The sequence below is a fragment of the Odontomachus brunneus genome, unplaced genomic scaffold, assembly GCF_010583005.1.
Source record: "Odontomachus brunneus isolate Ranch 3 - 2012 unplaced genomic scaffold, Obru_v1 Obru_scaffold_222, whole genome shotgun sequence".
NCBI classification, from domain to species: domain Eukaryota; kingdom Metazoa; phylum Arthropoda; class Insecta; order Hymenoptera; family Formicidae; genus Odontomachus; species Odontomachus brunneus.
The window spans coordinates 340,851-362,980 of NW_022639672.1; the positions used below are offsets into that span (position 1 = coordinate 340,851).

At 42.5% G+C, this 22,130-nt stretch overlaps 1 protein-coding gene across 2 annotated transcripts in view; it reads left to right on the forward strand.

Annotated features, from left to right (window-relative positions):
• The window catches only part of LOC116852408 (serine/threonine-protein kinase 24), a 167,484-nt gene that overhangs the window by 32,150 nt on the left and 113,204 nt on the right, over window positions 1-22,130 (forward strand). The window contains exon 1 of one of the 2 annotated variants that reach the window (XM_032832732.1): window positions 9,267-12,707. The exons of the other annotated variant lie outside the window; for it this stretch is intronic. The gene's annotated coding sequence lies outside the window, so the exon portion shown is untranslated. Of the gene's footprint in view, window positions 1-9,266; window positions 12,708-22,130 lie in introns of those variants that run through there. 2 annotated transcript variants of the gene reach the window in all.

Below are 22,130 nucleotides of genomic sequence, written 5' to 3' on the forward strand. Positions count from 1 at the left end.
AACGCTAAACCAAATACATTCGTCGACAGTTAATTGACGAATTACAGTGTCGCGAAAGGTATCGTCAACAGCAAAATTAAAAACTGCTGTTCACGAGGGTCGAGTGGGATACTATTATTCTGTATCTCGATAAATTCGAAACGGCTAAAGGAGAGAGAAGAGGAGAGCTGGTGGCACCGTTATTGCTCGCGTGACACGTCGCCGTCGCAGCCGCGCGATAATTTATGCTGCGCCGATGTGTAAACGCGACGCGTTCGTGTATTTTTCTCGCACTCGCGCCGATAGTTACGGGATAAACGTGCCGTGACTGCCGAGACTTCTTGCCGATTTGGCTGGGTCGAGCGATCGCGAGAACGGAAACAGCATCTCCCTCGGATACTCGGAATGCAAGATTTCGAAATATATACATACACACATATGTATAATATAATAGAACGAGATAAAGATAATATAAAGACGAGAGCCCGTGTGTCTACTCCACTCACGACCCCGTTATTTTTACGAGACGAAGGACGCGAGATTTATAGGGGGTTTTACACGTAATAAGGACGAGGGCAGGCAGCGTGCTGTTTCTGCTGCTATTCCCTTCGAAGTCGCGCCACGACTATTCGTATTCCTTTTTGTGGCGCGTCGGCCCGCCCGCGCACGAGCGCGGTGGAAAACGACAAGTAATGTGTCGTAACGCCGGCGGAGAGCGCGCTCAAACGCGACATTAATCAAAATATGTCGCGATTCGTTTCATGAACTCCGACGAAATATGTCGCGAAGCGCCACCGAGCGCGAGATTTATGTCGTTCTTCTGCGCGTCGTACTCTGCGAGTCTCGGCTGCGCGGTAGCCGGTCGTGTAATTCGCACCTAAGTAAACTCGCGAAATGAGATAAGCGGCCGTGCTCGATGACCGGTACTCTCCTCTTCTTCGCGAAATAATTGAGATACGGCTTCCACTCCGGGTCCTTCCTCCCTTTTCTTCTTTTATCGCCGTGGACGAGGGACGCTACGACGGCTAGATTGCCTACGCTGTCTTCATTCGCGATGCAAATCCCCATCCAGCTCGCTTATTGCGTCGGCCAGTCTAACCGGTGCGCGCTCTTACCGTAGCCCCGACGATGGCGCAACGTTCCGGCACGAATTGCTATTCGTCCCACGGGAATCCTAGCTGCAGCGATTATTCATCTTTCGGAAGGCCAGGCACGGAATCCCGATGATCCCCCCGGTACGCCGAGGAGCGGACACGCGAACACAATAATTTAGGATCGGGACATTCTGCCCGCACCGGGGGCTACTGTTAAAAAGAATCGATGAGTTACGTGCGGTTCTGTGTGTACGCGTAGGCGCCGGTGACGTCTTAACTGTGACATATTTTATACGGGGAATACGCAATACGTAGTATCGTAGAACGGGAAATAAAAGTGCAGCCGCGCATTGTTGCACCTACGGGAAAGTTGACGTCACAAGGGGAAAATCTCCCCAGACATCACGTGTTCAAAGAAGACGACCTGAAGTCGTCTAAAGAGTTACCCGGGATCATTGATTAATGTTACTTTAATATTAAAAGATCAGTAAAATAATTGAGTACTTTGCATAACATGCATATAAAGTTATTATACACTGAGAGAAAAGACTGGTAACTATAACAAACTGCATTTAGTTACAGAAATTCATTGAATCCTTAGTAACTAATACTAAATATGATAATAATTACCAAATATTTAATAGATCGGGAGTATGACGTAATTGCATTCACAGTAACATCAATTAAATAATTTAGTAATAGTTACTTAATGTTAAATATTTAATATGAAATATATTACAGTTATGAACAGATATTTGATAATTGTTATGAAATCGTTATATCCCATATAATAAAAAATTCAGTAGGTACGAGTTCTATTTTGTTACCAGTATAAGTATGTTTTGTTGCAGCACAATGAAAAATTCATTCATTTGCAGCTATTACATCGTTTTAATATCTATTATTACAGATAGTTGGTTGAACTTATCAAAAATTTTGTAACTATTACAAAATCGCTTATTTTGCTCAACTATTCAATAAGTTTTATTTACCAAATATATTCTGGAAGCAAATAAATTTTACTTCTGTCAAATAAATAATTTATTTTACAGAACTAAATTAATTAATAAGTATTGCCATAGCTTTGACCCGCTATATTTACGTCTATCATTTAGTAATAGTAACCAAATTTTGATAATATTTACTAAATTCTTCTCTCAGTGTACTGACGTTATGGTAGAACTTAATTAACCCTTTAAGTATCACTGGCACCAATAGGGATCATTTAGGATCGGACAATTGAAACCTTATAAATGTGTTATTTAGAGTGTTTTTGACAATATTTCATCTAAAAAAAGTTACTAGAATGTTCCATGAATTATGCGCCTTAAAGGGTTAAAGAATGATTTTCACACGGAAAAAAAGGTTTGGTTAAATTAACTAAATATCTGGTCGAATATGAACGATCCAGAAATTCCGATTGAAGTAACCCGAATTCTGTTTAAGTTAACAAGATTTTTGGTTGACTTAAACAGAATTCGGGTTACTTCAATCGGAATTTCTGGATCGTTCATATTCGTCCAGATATTTGGTTAATTCAATCTTTTTTTCCGTGCATTCTTTTTTTCCGACCATAATTTATAAAATAATCATTTCTCTATACAATTATAATTATAGAAATACTATTTTTTTCTCAATGTATCTGTAGATACAATATCGTGACCATCGCGACGTCGACCATCACTCTCGGCACTTATAGCGATTCGTGAGTTAGCGATCCTCGTTATTGCACGTGCAAACACCGGGATTCCGCGTCATTTCATCTGAAGTTTCCTTTCATCGCGACCGTGAAACGTTTCGTTCGTCTCTTTTGTGATTCGGGAGCGTGAATGAGAAAACTCGTCCTTCGTGTTAGTCCAGTTCTCTTAGTAACGACCTCGTGGACGTCTCTCGGTAACGTTCGCGAAAAGTTGGCGACGGGGCTTCCCCATGGGGAGTCATCGTCGTCGCCGTTGTCGTCGTTCGGAGATCCGTCGCGGATAATCTCATCCGTTGAAGGTCGTGCTTCGAAAGTCGATTTAAAACGTCTCGGATCATCGCCGCGTTGGAAAATGAAAATGAGAACTTTAACCCGTCGAGCTTTGCTCGGAGCTTGCGACTTTTCAAGAGGGATCTTTCGAGGGGCAAAGAGGGGGAAGGGGGAAGGTAGATAAAGGCGCTTGATCTTCTCTCTCTGCTCTTTCGGGTATATTATCTATTAATGAGAGAAATTAAATCTCCAGTATCGAAACTCCGACATTTTTTCACTGCGATTTTCGTCCCTACTGGAGGGGTCAGTATTATGTCATTGAAACAATTAAGGCCACGAGTTGTAGGACACCCTGTGTATATAATATAGAATCGTTTAGACTATAAAGTTATTATACTGACCTCAACAAATTATGATCGAACAGGGTCACGATTAACCACGATGTCCGTCTAATAGAAAGCATCCGCTGGCTCACTCTCTCTCTTTCTGCAACGTTAATATTTATCGAAGCAATCCGTTTAAAGAATGCCCATCGAATATTCTCTCGAAATTATTCATTATAATATATTGATTCGTCAAAGTTTCACGCGCGGGCGTACACTTGCATTCGATAAATTGTTCGTGTACATTTATCTTCGTCATGGCAAAAAGGACCAGAGACAATATCGTCGTGTTGCGTGCAACAGCTTAGGGCAGATCGAATCGCTGTTTCTCTTCGCTTAATGATTCTCCTTTTCCCAATAAAGAGGTAATTATGCGCCGGATCGCGTGCACTCGCATGGACGACGGTGGAATAAATAGCCTCAGTAGTTTTTAATGGGATCTCGTGCGAGGGAGGGACGTTAATCCCCGTATTCCGCACTCGTTCGCCCATCAGCTTGCCACGGGGGGAGCGTTAATTAACGTTAATTAATTTAACATACTTAACGTCAATCCCTTGTCTCGGCCACGAGGGAAAGGGCAATATCCGGGCGGGAGGCCGCACCAACTCTTGGAATATCCGCCGGAATATCTTCTCGTTTGTGGTCCAGCCGTGCTCCGCTCGCGGAACTTCGGGCACTCCGCATTATCCGGTTCAAGCTAATACCCTCGCGATCTCGACGGCCGATCGAGCCGGACAATTAGCGCAAAAACGGGATCGGTAATTCGCTCCGCGCACCGTCGCCAACATGTCCGCCTTATTCGTATCTGGAATTGTACAACGTGTGACGCAAGGTGAAGAATTACATCACACAAATATTGTGTCGAGTCACAACGTAACCGTCGGCGAACGTGGCGAGGATTTTTTCTCTTGAAACGCGGGCGGGTAGAGTCGATAAACTGGCTGCTGGGTGGAAACGCAAGTCATTGTTAATAATGATGAATATGTATATGTGTGTATTTTAATCACTTTTATATTTTTAAAAGCTGTTATAACCTCGATATTCTCGTACCTAAGGTACCTGTTTCAAAGCTCCTTACGTAGACGCAGAAAAATGCATTCATGTAAATGTTACTTGTTTCAAATGTTTTATAAGTTTATGTATTCGCAAATCTGCCATAAGTTATTATGAACATAGAATTTATTCTAAACACATTCTAAATCCCGATATTCGTTTAACATATTCAATCGAGAATATTTAATTAAAGAGAAAAATTCGATTTGCTTACACAGAGTCGAGAGAGCTAACTTTTGCTCTTTGATACAAAGAGATACGATATTCTTGCAGAGAGAATAAATTCTTCTTTTGAGTACATGTGATATGTATACATATATATATATTTATAAACAGCTTTCCTTAAATTTGTAATGAGTATATTTTGTAACTATTGTCGAGGAAATATTCTTTATTGAAGGTAACCATCACTCAAAAGGAAAAGTAAACTGGATAATCGCTTTTCTTAGCAGTAGAATAACACTGTGTATTTACACTACGTATATGTACGTTTCTATGCACAGGAGTTTTTCTACAGAAAATCCTCTTTTTCGGTAAATAGTTTTTAAATAATAATTGACAATTGTGAACAAAACAATTCTTTTTATAGAATTTTTATTGATATTTTTTAATTTTAATTTTTAAATAATTTGTGATTATCTAACCTATTCTCTTAGCTCTGTGAATCATAGAGGAGATAACATACAATCTCGAGAGCAGCATTCATGTGCGGAGCTAGCGGCTAGCTAATGTTATATTCATATTGTTACTCGTGATGTAACATAAATCACTTTTTCATTGCAAAAATGTAACTTTTGAATTTTTGAATGTATGTGACAGCAAAAAACTGCGAGAATATATCAAACGATCAAAAACTATCTGTTAAACTCACAAAATATTAATAAAAAAAAAATCAATACAATCATTTAAAAATATTTCTTTTATTCACAATTGTCGATTGTTCATTAAAAAATATTTGCTGAAAAAGGAGGTCTTTTTGTAAAACAAAACTGAATTTTCACAAAGTTTCTCAGGTTCTGTATTATTTTAAGCTTCATATTCGAGTTCAGCAGGCTCAAAAATATAAAAATAGTCCGATTTCATACATCTTCTTTACGGGCAAATTTTGGTTCTTTTACAGCATTGCTTTTTATATATAGTGTGCCATGTGAAAAGAAATTTACAGTGAAGGAAAATGGATGTTATGCACGTTGCAATTCGATAAGTTACATATTGGAATTACACGCACTTGTGACGGTAGTTTCGCCACAAATTGGAAAAGAGACGGTCAAATGACGTTCCATGAATTGTGAATGTAATTCCAACTTGATGCATTTCACTCGTCGCAAACTCAATTACATTCGTTCGCGAATCACATTCGTCCGACAAAGGCGGATTATCATATTTCGGGCTTTCGGTTATTAGCGTTGCGGTGCTCACCGGGGAGACTTGGCGCCTAAAACTTCCATCCAACGACGATACCGTCCTCGTAATTCCGCAGTAGCGCCTCGTTGGTCTTCCGGCCGAAGTTCCCGCATAACTCGCGAATAACTACTCGCGGAAACTTCGTCCCCGAACGCGCTCTCATAGTACATATAAAACCTAAAAAATCATCCACCGCGAAGGCGAGCAGTTTTTAACTGGCGAGGTCGTCTCGCGTACGAAGGACACCGGCAGGACGAGAGATTTAACGTCCCGAAACTAAGGCGGAAAAATTTGCCAAGTTTCGGAAATTTGTCATGCTGATTTGCGATCGGTCGAATCGGCGCTTCGCGAATCGCGCTCGTCGTTCCGAATTTCTCCACGGATTCGGGCGCGAGTACAAATCCGACATCGAGAATCACGCGCGCTTCCAGCCGATGTTTGCACGCGGGTGCGAAATTACACGAAATTAGGCGGCGCGGCAAGAGGGACAGATTCGTCGTCGGGCTTGCTGTACCTTCCTGACACGATCGATCGTCCGCTTGTCGATCCATCCGTGTTGGGACTTGCCCTCGGCTGGCTTCTTCGTCGTTGCACCGTAGGATCCACCGTCGCTCGTCGAGAACCGGTTTTTCGTGCTTGATTCACGGAGCAAAGCTGGTCCGACCGACTGCCGTCGCTCCTCGGAACTTTATTCTGGTATCTTCTCTCTCCGTCATCCTTGCGCTCATTCTCCTCTCTCTCTCTTTCTCTCTCTCTCTCTCTCTCTCTCTCTCTCTCTCTCTCTCTCGCGCGACCGATAAAAGCGATAAGCTGAAAGCTTCGGTCATTTTCGCGCTCACAGCGCATCTCTGCGTCGGCCAATCGACATTTTTCGAAACATCCCTTATCTTTTATTTCGCGAGAAGTCGTCCCGTGGGAAAAGACATGCGAAGATGCCCAGCGCGGTGTCTTCGGCGAGATTGTAGTCCGCGAACGCGTTCGCTTTGCGCGAATCAATAATGCAGGACTTTCCTCCCTCCGACGAGTCTGTCTCTCGCGTCCTTTCATCGTGATTCATTTTACTCGCATCGCGTCGCCTCGTTCCGCGATCTTGTAACGAGTGAAAATTATAAATTGAATCTTGCGCAATGTCGGATATTTTAATATTAAGTATTCCTTGTTACGCTGCCTTGTCGTCGAATATTTTATCTCGGTTGAGAGTCGGGAGGATGCCAAAATGGATGACGAACCCAAAATGTCGATAACGTATAGGTGATCGTCAAAATGTCATGTCAGACAAACGCCCAGCACGATCATACCCTTTTCGTGTTGCTTGTATATTTAGACATCTTGGACAAATATGTGCTGCTCTGTTTTACTATATTTAACTGAAAATATAACCACATATCTGTAGAAATCTTTTTGCAAAATTTTCGTATATTTCTAAGCTTCTAAATTTGATGGTAAAGATACAGCAATGTTTCTTAAAATTCTGAGCAGAGTGTAAATTTTCAAGTTAAAATTTTAGCCCTTCTTTCTGAACTTTTAACATCTGTATATTCTAAAGGATCAGTGTGTGTTTAATACACACGGGAACTGAAGTCTCACTTAGAGTCTCTAAGTAGCAGAGAACGCACAAACGCTACTTGTATGTTCTACAGAGAACTTCTCGGCGAAGTTAGTAGGTTAAATAGAATTAAAAGGAGTTAATATAGGCTTCAGAATATTAAAGTAAGTGTTAAATGGAATACTGAAGTCGAAAAAGTAGGATTAAAATTTCGATTTAGGAACACACGTTTGGAATGTACAAGTCGCAGAATTTTTCTATCAGACAAATATTTACGCTAATTGCAATAGTTTGAGATGTCAATTTTGAAATTTTCCATCATTTTTTTTTCACATATTGAGCAATGCTCCAATTTTTGCGCGTACTTTCATTGTGTAAAAGCGTTTGTAATTCTATGTAAGCAATATGGCGCAAATTTTGTAAAAAGAATCAGTAAAAGTAAAAGTACAAATTCCCGGATACGTACTTAATACTGAACGTTCTCATTATTTTAATATTTAAGAGGATACTGTAAAGTGGATGACAAACTTCAAAAATTTTGTTCAATCAAGTAAATATCTACGTCAACTGACAGAAGTCGATTTTGAAGTTGTTTATCGTTTCCGTCAAGTACTAAACAATGTTCCAATTCATTTTTGCACGTACCTTCATGGTGTAAAAGCGCTTATAATTCTGTGCAACTAGTATATGACGTAAACTTTGCAGAAAAAAATCCATATTTTGTCGATAAAGTTTAGCATTCTTCTCAAATACAAATATTTATAAACTTTTAATACAGAATCTATGCGTTGAAGAGAATATTTTCTGTTAATAATTTAAATATTCGTATTTAAAAGTCATAAAAATAAAAATATCTAGAATCAGATATGTCAGATATGGTCAGATGTGTCCGGGCATTGATACATTTTCTGATTTTGCCGGTCAAGTTTTCAAGTACATGGCATCTCTTTAATAGCTTCCATTTTTCTTTTTTCTTTCATTTTCTGGATTATCTTTCGCCGCGTTATTGTCGGGGATACGAATCCCGGGATAAATTCCAATCTAGGCTTTGTCTCCGAAACTTATTTGGGGGTCTGCATCCCCCATCCCCGTATCAATCCCTCGCATTTTCCGCCACGTTTTCGTGCGGCCGTCCGAGAATGTTCGCGGTATCATTTAAACGGGCGCCCCTCAGAGGAAATTGTCGAGCCTGGGGCGACCGATACGGATTTTGCTTCTTCTTACTCTGCACTGCCTATCTCGACAGCTTTTAATTTATCTTTCTCGTCGCCCTCTCGAGGTCTCAACGGTGCAAAAGCGACATCTTCTCAACGTCATGTTGCTCGTCTCGATACGCTTCGAACGAATTCAACGCTCTTATCGCGTTTTTCTCAACAAAATTATCTAGAAACCGCGTTCTGATAATGTATCAGTCAATTATTTACAGAAACATGTAAGATGAAGGAACCAGCGCATGGACACTAATAACATTAGTACTTTAACTCTGGACATCCTTATTTTGGTACCTAAATACGAATATTTTAACTTTCAATTTAAGATAAATATGTGTATGTGTGTGTGTGTATGTGTGCGTGCGTGCGTGCGTGCGTGTGTGCGCGCGCGCGCGTATGTGTGTTGAAAATATACGTATATTTTATATTGGAAGTTTAAATATTCGTATATAAAAAAGAAACTAAAATAATATACTGAGAGAAGAGAATGGCTGATCTAACTAATGTTTTAATAGTTATTTTTGGCCTCAGTTATATTTTTTTATTATTCTAATCTAAATGATAGCAGTAACATACATATAAGATTACTATCACTAACATTATAGTAGAATTTAACAATAACAAAATTTTCCTAACCACAATTCACAGTAATTATTTCTCTTTGTGATTATAGTTACAAATGCCGAAGGTTTTTTTTCTTACAATGTAAAAATGTCTAGAATTAGATAATGTTATTCAATGTTCTAGCATTGGTACTTTTACATTGAAATATTTGCCGGAATACTATTTTATCGCGTGTTACTGATCGAGAACTTCACTCTAGAACTCTAAACATCAAGAAATTACGTAACCATGGGTAAATTTTACCCAGCGCATAATTTTCACTTGCTCATAATTTTCACAGAAATGATTAAAATTCAATTTTTTTTTAATCGGAGTAGAAAATATCGAGGAATATGAATCTACTAATGTTGTTGCGATTCAATAAAACTGAAAGAAGCTACGACGAAAAAACAAAACACATATTTTTACGAACGATGACGTCTGAAAAGTTGGTCCGGCAAATTTTATCCATCTTTTGCGTTCTGAGATTAATTATCTGAGCTCGCTAATAGTTTTTTTTTTTATAATAATGTCACGTACATTGTCGTCGTTTTTCTAATTAGACGCGAGCATCCGTGTTTGATCGGCGAATTATCGTAGTCTCTCATCAAACACACGACTTCGTTCACCGGAATCGCCGCGTCCCGGCAACATTATTAACTTGACTTACCGATGCGACATTTTTTCCTGCGCTACTTATCCAACATTTAATTTCCTCGCGGTCACGCTCGTAACCTTTGCGCCGCGGCGCATTGGCTGCAGTTTTTCGCCTTTCGCCGCTCGCCTTTCCGTCTCCGCGGTGCCGTTACGAACTTTTTTCCACGACTCGAGAGCAAACGGAGAGAAAGAGAGAGAATGACTTTTTGTTTCATAAAGTTATGCCCGCGAACCTTTTTCACCGAGTGGTTCTGTACTGAAGAGGAGTGTGTAACGAAGCGTCGCCGAATTGAAAAATTTAATTAAGCAATAGTCGGTTGATTCGAGTGCTTCACCGCGATATTAAGTCGCTTCACTCGAGTCGAAATTTTAGTTTCGCATTAACTTCACATGAACTATTTTCATATTGAGTTGTTTTCAAAACGATTTGCTTTAGAGAATCAAATTGATATTCGACACGACATCGAATATTCTACCTACATTTAATATTCGAATATTCTACCTTACCTCCGTCCTTAATTTCAACAAAGAACGTGTCAATTATGTTTACTTAAATGCAAGTAGAACATGCAAATATGAAATAATCCAATAAAGATTAATGGTTGAATATAAATGATGAATAATCAAGGCAGGAAATTTTGTTTCTTCACAACCTCGCTTCTATTCATCTTTTTTTTACTGACGTCGGGGAAATATATTTGTAAAATATATATCTACACGTCTGGAAATATATGATGTATCGCTGCCCGCGTCTCGGTGGTCCGCATATTGTCCGCAATATTTTCGCTAGTATTTTCGCGTGATTCCGTTTTTATTACCTCGACATTCGGACGATCTGTTTCTATGTAAAAATGTTATTCCACTCGTCATATCCCGTTTAGTTTCACGTCAGTGCCGTCACGTACATAAAACACTCGCTTTTGTCGCTTTTTGTCCGGTAACAATGAGCCTCGTATCCGACAGAAACTGGTTGTGGGTCTGCTGTTATTTTCAGTATCTGCGCCATAGAGCGCTCGGTGAATTTTAATTTACATTTCCCTCCCCGTGTCTCGCTCAGCCCGCGTCTCGCTCCTCTCCACCGTCACTAAGCCGTCGTGAAACGCAATCGCCCTCGCTAAAGCAATCTCTCGACCTTGGAGATTATGTCGAAGGTCCTGTTTCAATAAGTAATTTCGCAGAGACAATGTATTAAACTGTGACGCGTTGCGTCGCGTCGCTAAAATTGAGAATAACAACGTTACAAGTTTCTCGTGAGATGAATGAGGCACCGCCGAGTAGTATGCGTGATGTCGCGATATCCGTAACTTTTTACGAAGTCACGACTTCTCAATCCCTCGCGCCAAGATTAAGATTCAAAAAGTTTGCAACAGGCAATATTTGTTTTTCGTGTATCTCGTGTAGTATACATACAAGATTTTAGAGCAAAAATTACTGTAGAATGTTTAATCGACGAATAGATCGACATTCTGCAGTAATTTACTGCCTCTTCATTTCGCACATGCTTTTTATATTTTAGAAATTGAAATGTAATGTTAATACAAAATTTGCTATGTTTCCAGCGAAATTTATTATGTTCCTTAGCAAAATAGAAGGTCTTCTTTTATTTGACAGTTCTCCTCTGCACTACTAGAACATAGTAAAATTAGAAAGATTTCATATATGCAAAGAAAATGGGACAATAAAAAATAGAAGAATATTCTCTCCTTATGTGCGGACATAGATTTCTCAAAATCCACTCGATGTGAATTTTAACGAAATTTATTAATTACAAATTAATAAATTAATTTGTAATTAATTTTCAAGAGGAACGGCCAGCGATCTGAGAGATATCAAGAGATGGGAAAGAATAATTATCCAAATAATCGCGGAAATTGATCATTTGCTTCGCTGAGTTCGTTCTCTCGTCCAAAGCGCGCTTTGTTCTTGTCCGAGAAAGTTACCCGCGGATGAGACTCGTTGCCTCGAGGCAAAGGGTTAAGGGAGAGAAGAGACCCACGGAAAAATCGATAGTCTTCCTAACCTGCCGCACGATTATCTTAAATTATCGTTCCAGAGATTATCGCGAATTACGAGCGAACGAAAACCACGTAATCCCGTGGTGTGTGCGCGCACGCTCGGAGAACCAGACGTTCTCCTCCTACACACCCTGCGTCGCTCGCTGTAACCCGTACAACCAACAACGTCGTGTTCCCGTGCAGCCAGACACGCCGAAAAATCCGCAACGACCCGTTCAGCCGCGAATTCTGATTTATCTGCCGCGTCGCGTCGCGACCTTCATACTCCCTCGGTGCATCGGCCCCTGGCGCCCCTTTCGCTCCTCACCCCCGCAGTTTTCCGCCCTTCCGAGCGAAGGGTGACGGGGAGCGGATGGCGGCGACGGCGGCGGCGGCGGCGGCTGGCGAGGAGAGAGGGGTGGAAGGGTGTTTTTTGCCGGACGAAGTAATTCCACCGGCAGACACCCCCACCAGTCTGTCGGCCGCGTGGCGATACACGCATCCCCTCCTGTCTCGATAATCGCCCACGGTGGGGATGCATTCGGGGGTGGCGACGGCGGCGGCCGACGGCGGCTGGCCGGATGGTTGGCTGGCCGCTAAGGGGTTGCGTTGCGTCGCGACGCTGCCGCCACCGCCGTTGTCGTTTCTTGCGGATTCTCTCGGCGATAGAGGGTAGCTCTCAGTCGACGCGCGATCACCCTGCACGTGACACCCGCATCGCGTACCCGTCGTGCCGCAACCCCTCCCGCAGCTCGCGGCGGCCGCTTTGCCTCCGATCGAAGGGGCGTGTGATAGCGCGACCAGAACACGAGAGGTAATTTAAGGGATTATATACTATTCGTCCGCGCTGTGTACAATTTCACTTTTCGTGATTGTACTGCGCGCGCGGTGAAGGACGCGTTGGATGGCTGGGATCGTTCACCCGCGAGTTTATCGGCTGAATATCCGACGGCTGAGTCTTCGGGGAGCGCGGCTTTTGTTAAATTGGTAATTTACTCAATGCACAAAGTATCGGGAATAAATTAGGAAAGCGTTGAGGTATATTGGAAAAATAAGGGAGGAATATTGGAAAAGTGGTGTATTGATTACTTGGACGGTATCTCCGTGAAAAGAATTTTACATGGAGAAAGAGAGAGAGAGAAGGAGAGAGAGAGATCTGTTCTAAGCATAATTTATTAAGCTGGATGATTACTGAATGAACGAATAACAAACGTGTGATATATTTGTGCCCAGACTTTCGTTGAGCCGTTTCATGAGCAAATTGGTCCAAGTGTGACATTCCGTTTGAATTTGTTGAGGAATACGCGTTGTTCTAATGATAAAAACGGAAGCGTTTGTATTCCTTGTTCACACTCGTTCAGTATATGTCTAGCTTTACGTCTCGACTCATCCGACACGTCCTTTAGCGACCTTTTATTTTTTTGGTACGATTATTTACGCCTGATGGATGGAGGAATAATAATTTCACGCGCGCCTACGTCGCCCGTTCATTTCCATACGGTTTTCGTTATGCAAATATACACCCTGTGCGAGACGTGAGTCATCCAACTCGGCTCGGCATTTTCTTCGGACGTGACATTGCGAGTTACCGCGAGCCGTGTACGGACTTTTATTACACCGGTTCAGCTCCGGTCGATCATGCGACGACGAAAACGCGAAGCGCCACGACGACCAGACAACCGTGAGGTCAGCTTTTCCGATTACTATGACTCTTCAAACTTTTTCCAGTTTCGCGGGAGTGCAACGTGCCTCGCCGTGGATTTCCTCGTCAGATTCTCTCCGCAAACTAATCTGATAGAATTGATTTTTCCAACCTCTTGGTAAGTTATCTAACAATTAAATCATACGTCTGTCTTTACCTACTTTGAAAGAAAAACCGAGACAGACATATGATTTGACTAACTATAACGTACCAAGAGATTGGAAAAATGGGCTTTCAGACCTCTGTATTAATTATACAAGTAAATTTTCAAATATCTTTTCTCCGTATAATGTCGCATATACACTGAGAAAAAATTACCTGAAAATTGACTTGTAGGACATAAAGTTTATTTCTGCGAATACACTTTATATCCTACAAATAGATTTTCCTCAAAGTGTGTGCATTGTACGATTAAAAAAAGAGCTTATATCTAACTCTAAACTCAGATCAGGTGTTTCACGTGGTTTAAATTTTCTGAAGTAATAACTATCATTATCACGCGCCTTACAATTCCTGGCTGCATCGATTTTTTTGTCTGGCGCGGCTAAATAATCGGCGAAGGAGGGCATGCTTCCGCTTTCTCCGGCGGGATCTTCGGAGGCTAATTACGTGTCACGCGAGAATTCCGCCTTGGATTCGCGGCGACGCGGCGCGACGCGACGCGACGCGACGCCTCGCCTCGATTCACGGCCAGCCGTTCGTTTTCGTGTCAGGGATCAACGGATCTCTCGCACGTAACGTCAGGAAACCGTTTCGTGTCCCGTAAGGCACCACCGGCGGGGTAAGAGGCGAGAGTACGTAAGCGACGTCGGGTACCGATTTCCAACTTGTTGAGAACGAGCGTCGCGTGACGCCGACCGTCCCTCACCTGGAGCGGCTCCTCCCGGATCGGAGATATCTCCGTTCGCTCCGGAACCCGATGATTCCCCCGAGCGAGTTCCGATCCGAGACACCGTGGTCGTTTGTGGAATTTCATGGGCCGTGGAATCCGTCGATATCGCCTCGCCTGTATGAGCGAAACGTCGCATAGTCGGATCAAATGGCATTTCATCTTTGAGAAAAGGCTATACCTTCGAAATTTGATTTCGACGCCTCTCTTTCTTTCCTTAATGAAATTTTTTAATGAATTTGGAACAACTTTGTCGAGTCGGATTGTCGTCTTTTGTCTTCCTCTTTTTCGTAAATCAGACATAAAAAAGTTGGATTTAGAAATTGTTGAAAAGTAGTGCAGGAATAGGCTGTCAGTAAAGTCGGTCTTGCTAAGGAACACAGTAAATTTCGGTAGAAACATTGCTCCAGCTAGTCATGGTTCGCTGAAAGTTTATTTATCGCTGTAACTGAAGCTTCTGCCACCACTGTTGCTGCTACATCCGCTTCACAGTTGAATACATGCGTACTGACAGCTATACTTTGAGGTAGCCACATGTTACAACGAAATTGAACTGTCAAATAGAGCCGTTTAATTAAATCGAACCGTGTAGCAAATTCTTTTGTAGCACACATTTCAGTTCCCGAACTACAGACAGCGCATATAAAATGAAAAGATAACAGATTACCGCAGACTGTGTCGATCATATATCCCTCCGTTACAAAATTCTACCACAATTTTTACCGTAAAATTCTCCCCGTGCAGTAACAATGACCGCAGTAACTAAACCCGCAGTATCGTGCAGATTTTGTTGTGCGATCAATTCGATCGAATTATTACGTCTCGGATGTTAATCGCGAAAATGAGACAATCGCGATTTTGTCGTGCGACGCAGCTCCGCTCTTACTTACAATCGCGCGATAACGAAAGACGAGGTGTCGGGGTCGGTGTTGCCAGACACTGGCTGGCGGCAGTGAATTACGTGGGAAATTGCGCGATGCCGTTTTGCAAATTGAATTTTCGAGCGGACGCGCGATGCGTCGCGGTGTCTGAGAGCGGGCGGCAGCAGGTTTGCCGTTCGTAGGCAAACTCGACAAGTTCGGATAAAGTGGCTTAGCGTGCGCGCCCGCGCAACGCTTCCTTTGTTTCGCCGCGACGGCTTCTACCACGGAGCAACTCCACCACCCTCCACCCCGTCGCGAGATTTACGGTGTCTATGGGGAAGAACTTTGATAATACTCGCGAAGCGGTTGTACCGTCGGGGATCTTGGCAGGGCTGCGTCTGCCGCTTTTCCCTGCGACGAACGAAGGCCGTGGAAAAGCGCGCGACCACTCGTCGTCGCGGAAGAGGTATCGTCGGGAGACGCGGGGGATGCCTCGCCACAAAAGAAAAGAAAAGAAAGTGGAATGCGACGTTACATCGTTGAGCTCTCTACCGTGAGCGTTATCTCTCTTTTCTCGTTTTACTGAAAAATTTCAGCTTGTGAAATAAATAAATAAATAAATAAAGGATAGTTTTGAAATTTGCAAAAGTCTCCGTGAACCGATATTGTTAAAGTACACAACACAAAATTCATACTTCTATTAATTTACAATTTTTGCAACTCCACAATTTTATCTAAATTACTATCAAATGATCCCTTCAGCGAGATTCTGTTGATTGCAGTGTTATACTTACAACTGGACCATCAATTGTAGCATTTCAGTGAAAAATACATTGATTGTGCTTTAGAAAGCAGATCGATGCGAAAGATCTTTCTATGCTGATTTACAGATAATTGCTGGCTTGAGCGTTAAAAGATCATAAGCATTAAGGGTATTAAAATATTAAATGGGCAAACGACAGAAGAAAAACACATTGATTGTACTTTAGAGAGTAGATCTATGTTAAAAATCTTTCTATTCTAACTTATAGATAGCTGTTGACTTGAGCATTAAAAGAGCATTAATAAGCATTAAGTGCATTGAAATGAAAAAAGAAGAAACGGCAGGACCTCGTTAGACACCTGAAAAAGTGCCGAGTCCATGTCGCTTGTTTTATTTGCAAGAGTCGCTGATGTTTCCGTGGACTGCTTTACGAGATCGTAAATTGTCCGCCGGTAAAAACGCCGCTTCGCGGCGCGTTAGGTCGCGTATAACGCAGCCGGTGGGCAATTAAAACGCTAATAAGCGAGGAGGAAATAATGTGACAACTGATTCTGTCTCGGGAGAGCAGGCACGACGAAAGAGAGAAAACTGGTCGCGGCGCTGACGTTTGAATACTTGCGCGGTTGTGGGACGAGTTTGTATTTTTTTCTCAGCGCGAGAGTCCCGCACGTCGTAATTTCGCGCCGAGGAATTAATAACCGCGACTTACCGTACGCTATGCATCCCATATCGCTCATACAACGTTATTAAAACCGTGGAACAATATTCGAAGCCTCGTTCTCTGATTGGAAGCGGCGAGATTAAGCGACTAGACGGCAGCAACGTCGCATATTTATATAAAAACACGATTAAATTGAATTAAATAAAAGTCACGCGTGGATTCTTCCGATTCTCCACCGAGAAAAGTCTCTGGGTTATCAGAACAAAAGCACGTTTGCTGTTTGGTCAGATCGAACAGTTGCGAATCATCTCTCGTCATTCTAGCAAACATACATATCGCCCGAGATATAAGTGACATTTGTGACATTTGTCCTCGTCTCTGTTTGGCTTGAGTTAGTCACGTCTTCATCACAAGTGCCGCTTAGAGCAGCGAATTAAAAGTAACAAATCATTTGTTGCCACTGCGGGGTCACGTGCTGTATCGAGAAACCATTTACTGCGGCTGCTGGTGCTTTCTTAAATTAACACGATTTTTTCTCCCGGCATCGTTTCCCGGCCGAAGGTTAAAAGCAAAGCAGCGCGTGGCCCATTGACGGGTTCAGCATCGTGAACTCTTCTCGTACTCGCACGTTCCCATATTCTCAGGCGATTCACGTAACGTCGGTGCAACCGCCGAGGTAATTTACGCAAAATCTGATTTGCCGCCGTAGAGGTACTCCGCGTACGTGCGTGCGTGTCTACCTGCCTGCGTGCACCTTCGATCTCCGCTTTTCGTGCGTGGAAACTTTCCTACCTATTAGGAGCACGCGAGCCGTCATAGTTTATATCGGGCAGCCGGAGGCAATTACCTGGGAATTGGACTCGACGGCCATTTTCCAAATTTTCCCCTACGGCCCCCGGGACGCCGTCGTCCCTTTGCATGCCTTGCTTCCGTTTTGCATTTTCTTGTTCCCACTTCTTCTTCTTTTCTTTCTCTTCCTTTCTGTCTCTTTACTCCTCTCCTTCGAAGCTCGTCGACCTCACGTTCCTCTCGCTTCGTGGCGCGTCCTCGAGTAAACAGGAAAAAGGTTTTGCGCGCCGTGGGCCGTCGCGGGCCATTGGCCGTTCCTAATAAAGTAACTGGTCTTCCTCGAGACGGAAGGTGAATTACACGAGAAGGCTGCCAGCACGCTCACCGCCGTTCGCAATCGTACGCTCGCTTTGGGGATCGACGTGAGTTTTTCCGGACAAGAGAAGGAAAAAAAAAAATTGGGAGACAGAGCAATCACACGGACATTGTTATCGATTAATCGCGCAGCCGAGAAGACTGCACCGCCGTTGAATACTTCGCGTGGTTTTTCGTTTTCTTTCCTAGACTGCGAGGAGGAAAGCAAATATTGATTTTTCCCGAGCACGCGCGCGGGAAAGATCAATAAACCGCCTATTAGTTGAGAACGCGAGTCATCGTTAATAATGACGAATTGAATTAAATCGATCAAATTCATTGAGTTTAGTTAGGTTCTAAGTTAGATATTTCAAATTTGTTTCCTCAAGAGATTTCTGAAAGGAAACATGAAATGCAGAAATGACCTAAAATAATTAATGTAATTAATTAAATAAAAATAATTAATATAATTTTTATTACAATATTTTCTTCGTGTATTAATAGCATTGCTGAAAGGAAGACTGCGTATTTATCATGTTTCTAATATCATAAATTTTTTCGTAAATGCAGAGGGAGGGAGATCGGTTGTCTACGTAACTCTTTACTCACAGAGATAGACCTAAGATAGACTTGACCGGGAACTAATAGCGAGGAATCGAATTAAATCGATTAAACTGATTAAGTTCAATTGGGCTGGAATGTGAGAGACATCTCAAATTTTTCTCAAATTTTCGGCAAGAAATTTCTGAAAGAGAACAAGAAATGCAGAAATAGTCTAGGATAGACTTGATGCGCAATTAATAAGGACGAATCGAATTAGAATCGAGTAAGTTTATTGAGTTCAATTGCGTTCCAGTGTCAAAGACCTGAGATCTCTCTCGTGGAGAGATTTCTGAAAGAAAATGCAGGAACGCAGAAATGACCTGGGGTATACGCGACGCGAAATAACAAGTTGAAAGTGTAACCAAAAGCGGGGAGACGCGATAGTATATGTCTACTTTACAGCCATCTTTTGCATCTTCGAAATAATCTTGTCGCGAATCGTCCTGGCTGAATATTCAAGATTTCGCGATAGTCTCCGTATTCTCGTCCCGTCTCGTGTACCTTGAGGTGATGTATACTTTATCTGAGGCAGAGGGCCTTCCCACTTTCATTTCGTTCGCGTAATATTCGCTAAAAAGGAGATCAAAAACAACCGCATCGCACCGTAGCTTCTCTCGTGTCGAGTTCACCGCGCGGCTCGTCCGCGGGGACAGAACGTTACTCGCGCTGAGGTGCGTTCAGTCATCGATCTCTCGGCTTGACGGCGAATGTATATGTACTGTCGTATTTTTAGACGGCGCTCTGACAGGTGAAAAAGAAAAAGAGAGAGATGCTGGAGACGAGTCTATTTCCGAATACTTCAGATTCCGCGGATACGTCGAATGGCTGACAGTCGGACGGCTGCCACGAGTGTTCGCTCGCCGCCGTCGCATTAGTTAGTTATTTTCGCCAGTGGAGGGATTATCGATCGTCGTTTCCGTCAATCTCGCGTTATTGCTGAATCGCGCGCGCGAGGCGATCGCAAATTGGACTGTTTGCGCCGCGGTGGGAATCGCAAAATTGTCATGACGAGTCGCCGCATCGACCGGTTATAAAAATGCCGAAAAGAAGTGTCCATCGATCAGTCGGTCGGTCGGTCAGTCAGTCAGTCAGTCAGTCAATCAATCAGTTCGTCGATTGATTGGTTGATAGTGCGAAACGTCGTCCGACAACGATTGTTAATTGCAAAACTGTACAACCGACGAGTAATTTCCACAGCAGCAAACAGCCGTTGCGTACTGGGAAGTAGGACTACGTTCGCATTCAGTTAGTCGATTATTCACTCTGTTTGCGCTACCTTTATGCATGCGTCGGTCTTGATACACTCGCTTCACCGTTCCGATATGTGGAACACGTCCGTGCGTTCTGTACACGACACGCAACGCTCTTTATTTGACAGTGTGTGTGTGTGAGAGAGAGAGAGAGAGAGAGAGAGAGAGAGAGAGAAAGAGAGAGAGAGAGAGAGAGAGAGGGAGAGAGAGATCCGCGGATATAAACGCGTAGTAATACCGAACATACGCGAGGGCGGTGGATGGATCAGAATCACATATCAACGAGTGATTTCCCTCGACGAGGACGCCATCGCGTTGCTCTACTCGCGAAATTCAAATTTTCGCTCAAAGAGTCATGCGTTTTATCGTCGTTATTAGGCCAACATGCGCAGCGTGTTTCCCAAGAGGCCAGCCGAATACCTCGAAAATTGGACCCAGCAGACAAAATTTTTTAGTGTTTTGAAGGTGAAAGAAGACGGTGATCTTGAATTTTAACTATAATTATTCGCTAAGGTTATATGGAAATCAGCCTTGTTTTTCTAAATTTTTTATAGCAGATTCTAAAAAACCGCTTAATTCTGCGTTGAAGATTACTCAGGCGCGTGTGACCTAAGTCCAATAGTTTAGGAATTATTTGGCAATGAAAACGAAAAAAGAAACCGGTAAATTTTAAACGTGACATTTAAAATTTTATCTGGACCAGCGAAACGTTCATTTGAATGCAGATAGCCTATCGGTGTCGCGGGAAAGGGCGACAATGAGAGATAATACGCTTTCACTATGAGTGGATGCCGCATAATATCGTTATTAGTGCTGTTATTATTTATAGAAACGCGAGATCGCAGAGGTAATTCGCGTCGGCGATCGACGTGTTTCACTAAAATATAAAGCGCGCCGGCCCGACGGCCGCGCGCGTCGCAATCTGCAATTCGCGCATCGCGCGCGGACTAATGAATACCGGGTCGCGTCCAAACACGGAATTTAATTGTACGCAAACACTGTTAACCGAATAATACGGACCGTCCGTGGGCGCTGACCGAAACGCTTTATTAAAATTCCAACCGACTCGGGCTGCCTCGTTATCAAACGCGTGATGTTTATCACCTTAACGCAGCCGCCGTTATTAGGGGTCGTGTTCGAGCGATGAATTCCCATTTCGCGTTTCGCGAAATGCGCGCGTCCATGCGCGTTCGTCGATCGACCGACGCGACACGAAATAATGCGAAGCAAACAACACGCTCGTCTAAATATCGCTATTTTATTTAATTTAATTATAATTCAATTTTCACTCGAGTTGATAAGTTTACTCGAGTAATTGAATGGATATTCGAGCGACAAATTCCCGTGTATGATTTTCTTCTTTCTTTCACTTAGAACCAGATAAACTTTCACGATTATTACGACGTGAGATAATCGCGATGACGGAAACTTTAAAATCCTTTAAATTGCATTTATGAAGTAAATATACTGTGTATTGAATTAATTATTAAATTTACATCGTACAATAATGTAAGTTTCTTGTCATCTATAGATGCAACAACAAATTTACTGAAAGTTACATTCAGGTTTTCATGTTACATTTAATATAATATATCGTTTTGTACAGACAAATTTTGATCATTTTTTTGCATTTCTATTTCATCATTCTATCTGAAATAAATGAGTGCAATCTGATCAGCCATAAGGGACTCAACTTTAAGTATGTCGCGAGTCACGAAAAACTATTATCAAGAAGATATTCTTTGTTGAAGGTAACCGTTACTTAAGAGAAAAAGCAAAGTGAACTGGGCAATCGCTTCTCTCAATAGCAAGCCGATGTTTTTCTGTGTGCCCATGACTTTCAGTCCACAAATCCGTCACGACAGCTCCGTGTCATCTCACGGAAAAAAAAAAGATTCGTTGATTCACCGACAGTTAATCCCATTTCATCTAAAGCAACCAGAATGTTTGGTTATGACAACTGAGTCCAGTTGGTTAGACAACTAAAGTCAGTTGTCATAATCAAACATTCTGACTGCTTGCTGAACGATTGGCTGTCCGTGAAGTAACCAATCTTTTCTTTTTCTGAAATCACTTATTTACTTTTACATTCTCAATATCGTAAGCTCAAAGTCGATCTCGCGATTCGATCACTTAAAGTTGCCGTAAAGCACGTCGATGATACACGCGAAAGCCACAGCGTGCTGAACACTCTCGCTCCGATAGTCCAGCTCGGCGGAATTTACGCGGACGGTTTATTCCTCGACCACGAGGGGAGAATATCGCGCGTCTTCCGCTGGCGAGATTCCAAAAAAGTGCGCGCGTTATGAATTTCGACGTGGGCCGGAGATGTATCTGTGTATATGTGCATGTATGTGTGTGCG